The following is a 6,000-nucleotide window of genomic DNA, read 5'->3' as shown; positions in this document are numbered from 1 at the left end:
GTATTGCATAGTTGGTTGGGTAGCATATGCGACATGACAATTTTTGAATATGACCTTAGTTTTCATTTTTACGTGTTTTTGGTGCGTTAATTTTTCTCCAATTTTTTGCATCAAGTTTTATTTATTCGTTAACTAATGCCTTGACTGCGATAACAAGTACGCCACCGATTGGAACCCAACATAGGATTTAATTACAGAGAATTGAAGTGGCGAACTTCCATTTTTTGCCCCCTCAGTTGCGCCTCTGCATCGGACAACGCTAAAAATGTACCGTTAGAATGATCTACTATCACGACTTGGGCATTGAAATGTATCGCTCAAGATTTCAGATACTGGTGCCCTCGAGATACTGGTCTCCCATCGCAAGGTGCATGATGCTCGCAGAGGGCGGGGACATAGCCTACATACTAAATAAAGTTACTTTCTCTGATTTTCACACTTCGGCTAATGTACCCGTCGTAATAAGCGCGACAAATGGGGACTACAAAGCGAATTGAAACCCTTAAAAGCAATGACTGAATCACGCTTGGTGGTGCCGGGCTGAATAATTTACACGTTTCCGTTCATTGGAGCGCTTCCGCGAACGTTCTGTTTTGTTTCGCGATAACCAACATGAGCTCCGGCGCCATCCACAATATTATATTATAACTTTTCTTCGTGCCTAACCCATTTTGGCAACGACGAACGATGACGCACGTTGAGTCTGAGAGAGGGGAGAGAGGAGGACTCCGCTGCGATCTCTGGGCCTCTGTGTCCTTGAAGCGCGTCTCGACGTGAAAGTACGAGTCACCGACACGGTGGGGCCTGTCTGAAAGGCGCACGTTGTGGCTTCGCCGCACAGCCGAGGAGTGCTGAAAGAAAGCCCGTTGGCGGGCCCATACGTAAGAGCTAATAGGCACCCATAGCAGCGACAAGAACATAACACGAAAATTTCGTGTCAGTACTCCTTCAAATGTACAGCGTATTCATTTTGCAGCAGTAAAAATTGGGCGGTAAACAACGAAAGTTACGAAATTACCCGTAAGCACAGAAGTAACGATGTGGACTGCTGTTGGTACTGCGCGCACTATGCTTGTTTTAGCTGTACAGCAGTTCGACGCTTTGGCGTTGTGTTACACAACACTGTCCGGATAGCGTCAGCGACGTTGTCTTATGTGACCCTTTTGCCGAGCATGTCCCATGTTTCAAGAAACGATTACTTTCTACCGCAACAAAAACAAGCAAGGAGCAAATATGGTCAAAAACAAAGGACCGGCGGACAACGGTCCGAGCGTAGCGCCTTCTGGGATGAGTGACGGTAAGGAAGGCTGCAGAGCCTCATGACGCACTGGGCGTTCTGTTGAATACCCACACTCATGACTTCATGGCAGACGTCACGAAAACGCACGATTTAGTGAGAGAATTAAACTTTTAACCGAAATTGATGAAGTTATCCGTAAATATGGCATCTTTTGCTTCCGGACAATCGCTAGGGCCACTATAAAGCACGGAATCTGTCGAATAAAACGAACTTGTATTTTGTCTCCATTTTAAATGTATCCGGCGAGCCTTACTTTGCGTGCTGTCAACAAAAAAATGGCTCCAGCAGCCACGGTGGTTAGTTAAAGTTTCCTCAATTAGCCAACAAGGCCTTGTTGTTTTTATAAGCACAGTTTCATCGTAGAGGTGTAGCATACAAAGACAGCATGCTGTTTGGTACAAAACTTTAAATGCACAGTTGAATGCTTATGAGCGGCAGGCGTAGTGGAATTTTTTCACCCAGAATCTATTATTCTCTGAAAGTCGTCTGCGTTCGAAAGGCATCGTAAAGTGCTAATTGGTGCCGCTGGCTAATGCCTAAATCCGAACAGGAAACCCCGTAAAGATCTATCACTTGCAAAAAGGAAATCAAGGAAAATTTTTAGGGAATTCATAAAAAATCGGCGGGAGAGAACGATAAAAGTAGGGTACTTCTAAACCTAGAAAAGGTACTTTTTCTCCCCAGTACGGAACATTGCTGCCTTCTGTCTCACACCCCCACACACGAAGAACATACACCCTCTCATCACAGGCTTACCAACTACCAATCTTACGTTCCCTGCCCACTACAAACCGCCGCATTTTTCAAATCACGCCTACCTACGTCGCATCGCCTCCACCTTCTACCCTTCTCACTTCCAGCACTACAACATCCTACTCACCACTTACCACATCTCGTGTTCGCCTTACGATACTCACGTTACCCTTTTCTCGGGACGTGAGCCTGGTACGTGAGATATTTTTTTTATTTTTTTATTCACAATACTGTAAGCCCTGTCGGGCTGTTACAGAGTGGGAACTACATCATACAATGACAATTCTAATTTACCAACAAAAGATTCAACTGTGTCTACATTTTCAAAGAAATCAGCGGCAAGGCAGTTCCAGTCGACAATCGTTCTGACAAGAAAAGTGTTTTTAAATGTGTCAATTCTTGGTGTATAGGGCATAATAGCGTGTGGGTGATTGGTTCGTGATGAGACTCTTCCTGGGGGACGCAAATAGAGATTAGGGTTTAAATTGATATGGGTAGAGGATTGCATGTAAAGCTGGCCAATCTTTGTGCGAGCCCCTCCCGCTTTAGTGGAAATCCGGCGAACTAAGTGCAGCATTTGTAGGGTGCCACGGTGGGCTTTCCTGTGCCATGGCATTGGTGAGGCGAAGGTTGCAACGTCCAAGGGAAGAATTCGGTGGCAAATAACTTCTTTTACAAGCGCACCGTATAGCATTAGGAAAATAGGGTGGTTTTGCAGCTTTTTTTGAAGCCCTGTGATGACCGACGACAAGTATGGCGGTCCTACCACAGGTGAAGGACGCCTACATAGCAGTACATGGGATAGCGTAGATCGAAGGGCCCACGCAGTGTCACAACGCAAGAACGTCAGTAAAATGGAAATGGTTTGGGCGTGTTCGTTCGTAGTCACAGAGAAAACCTAGCGGAGTGACAAAAGGGGACGAAGTGACGACGGGACCACAGTTAACAGTCAGCAAATGATATTTGTACGAAGTTGACGCCAGTTTGGTTCTTGCTTGTGTCCTCTGTTGTTGCTGCACTATGTTTTCTGTGTGGCAAGAACGTCCTTCTCCTAGGTAACAGGTGGCAGCCACGCGGTGCAAAGAGCACTTTAGGTATTGTAGAATGGTGTCCATGCCTTTGCGAGCATTCGCTCAACAAACAAGGTCTTTCCAAATGTGTGCACCGGTAAGCTTGCACCGGTATAGTCAGTTCTTTAGAAACTTCAATTGCTTCGAGAGATTGAAAAGTACTAACATACTCCATGCAGTGCACCCAGACTAAAATAGATTTCGTAGGATGACGTAAGAAAAAAAAAACCTTAAATTCGATTGCATTGAGGTATGAGTCCATGGTAAGGTAGGATAAATGATGCGGTTTGGAGGTTTCGAGATGTCGAAGTTACTCTCTTGGGCTTCATTATATGTTATGCAGTGAGTTGGACAAGAACTCAGCAGGCCGAGGTTTGGTGCGAGATCATTTTCCTCCAGATGAGGCGGTGATGGTTTTGCCAATCTGAGAAAGTGAGTCTGGTGGCTTTTTGAAAGCAGTTGGCGTCCTAGGCGCTGATGGCGACTGTGGTGACTATTCGGGTACGTCCATCAGACGATGTTTAGGTGGCGGCACAGTGATGACCCTATACGACAAGGCTAGTGGCTGCTCAGAGGACTGCGCCGTAGTTTTCATCAAACCGTTTCAAATAGCGGAGTGATGACTTGTAAATAATCTGCATTTGACGTACCATTTGCTGAGATCGATGCAGATTTCAGATGCTGCGCTGGCTTCATAGTCTCACGATGGCGGACATGGACTGGGTTGCGGCAGCTGAAGCATAACTGGAGGGCATATGGCGAGATGCTCTGCCGGGCATTTGGCGCGAGGTGTCGAAGCGCCCCCAGACTTGAACCTGAGGGGCCAGATGGTCGCCTTTGAGAATCAAAGCAATGGCAATTTGTTCAAAAACCGGCGTACAAGAAGAAAAATCCCTGGGGTCGTGAAGGGCTCGACTATTTCCATTCGTCTTGTGACTGTATCGGCTATTGGCTACAGATAACGCTATTAGGTAACACGCATAAACTGTGGTGAGCGTTAAAAAGAATGCAATAAATTGGTGGTTAGAAGATAAAACACAGATATAAGAACCATTAAATTTTCATTTTTATTTTTTCAGTAGAAATAAAAAAACGCAATGCCTTGGTTACCGAGGGGGCGAATGTTTATTCTTAAAAGCATCACTACGACAATAAGGTGTACTAAGGTGTCTTCGTGCGTGCTTTCGGAGTGCGTCAGCATTCATAATAAGGAGAGGTATGTTAACCCAGATTCTAATTTAATTGGACACCGTTAATCAGTGGGAGGATAAAATTCACCACTTTAGCACAGGTTGTAGTATTTGTCTAGGAGGCGGGGTTTGAGGCTGGCAGATGCAATAGCCGCAGGGTAGTATTTTATTCGTACTGTGCTGCTGTATACACTAGCTGTGAAATACCCGCCGCGGTGGCTCAGTGGCTAAGGCGTTGCGCTGCTGAGCACGAGGACACGGGTTCGATTCCCGGCCGCGGCCGCCGCTTTTCTGATGGAGGCGAAAAGTAAAAACGCCCGTGTGTTAGATATTTTGGGGAACGTTAAAGATCCCCTGCAGGTGGTCAAAATTAAGCCGGAGTCCTCTACTTCGGCGCGCCTCATCGCCTGCGTTGCGTCGCCGCCGTAAACTCTAAAATCAATCACTAGCTGTGATATGCTATATTATACATACTGAGACTTCAAATAACTTTAACGTTGCTTATAAAAGTATATATTTTATCAATGTGTGTATGCACAGTGTGTGTTTGAGGAAAGGAGTAATATAAGCTTAGGAATCCTTTACAAACGCCTGTTTACCAACTTCATTGCGTTTCTGTGGGAACAATTAGAAGGTGAAATACAGTACGTAAATTCCGCTCTCAGCCAAGTCAGCGTAAGGGCTGGTGATGTCTGCGTGCTATGATGGATGGCGGCACTGGTCCGTCAACAGATTGGCGCCGCGGTACCAAACACGGGATGTAGCCTTATGTTAAACGTGCCTCCGTGTTTCTGAATACACTGAAGCAATGCGTTCCGTTAATTAATAACACAGCCGTGGGACGGTTATAGTTATAGATCGGATTAAACAATCTGAAACTGGCAGATTAGGGGCTTTTTGTGCATGAATGGAGGCCGAGAAACATCTCGCTCAGCCACCGCCTTCCCTGCGGATGAGGCATGGAACATTACATGCGACCACTGCCTTTGCCATGGCTCAGAGGACGCTTAATCGAGTATATGAGATTGACTTTAAGGTTGTGTTGATTAGTCTGTTTAAGGAACGTTTCCAATAGCCATGGGATTCTCGGTATGGCGGCTTAGGGTGCGAAGGAGCTCGGTAGGCCAGTAGAGACGGGAAACTGTATAATAAGTAGTTGTGCAGCTGCGTCTAAAGCTCGAATTTCCTCTCCACTTGGTTCGTTCGTCGCTCTCTTGAAGTAGCCCACTCCCACCGCCTCTACATTTGACAAACCGAGAAATGACAGCCTCGAAAAACGCGTTTAGATATGTACAATAGCTTTCGCCATTTAAACACCAAAAAGGTGCAGGGGTATTCTAGTTTTCACACCTTTATGGCATGTCACTGTTGTCTACGAGAGGTGTTCGTAATCGCACTTTTATAAAATGGGGCAATACTCGAGTTTTGTACTGAACCTTTACACGGGAAATGTTAGCCTGCTTTTGTATCAGCAGAGCAGAATAAAAAAAAACACCGGTTTTTAGCGGCCCTGAATAAAGAATAGCCGCCCTGCTAAACCAGGTTAGAAGAACAACTTCCCTCAACACATTGCGCAAACGGTAAAATTTTGGCAGCAGCCGTGGGATGAAATGTAGTTATGAGGGACACGTTTATCGCTAATAATTATTACCAGTTCTAATAATTTGCTTTTTTTAAATTATTTTAA

This window comes from Haemaphysalis longicornis, unplaced genomic scaffold (genome assembly GCF_048455015.1).
Source record: "Haemaphysalis longicornis isolate Haplotype H1 unplaced genomic scaffold, Haemaphysalis longicornis Haplotype H1 scaffold_2, whole genome shotgun sequence".
Lineage (NCBI taxonomy): Eukaryota > Metazoa > Arthropoda > Arachnida > Ixodida > Ixodidae > Haemaphysalis > Haemaphysalis longicornis.
The sequence above is the reverse complement of the archived record's forward strand: the minus strand, read 5'-3'. Positions refer to the sequence as shown.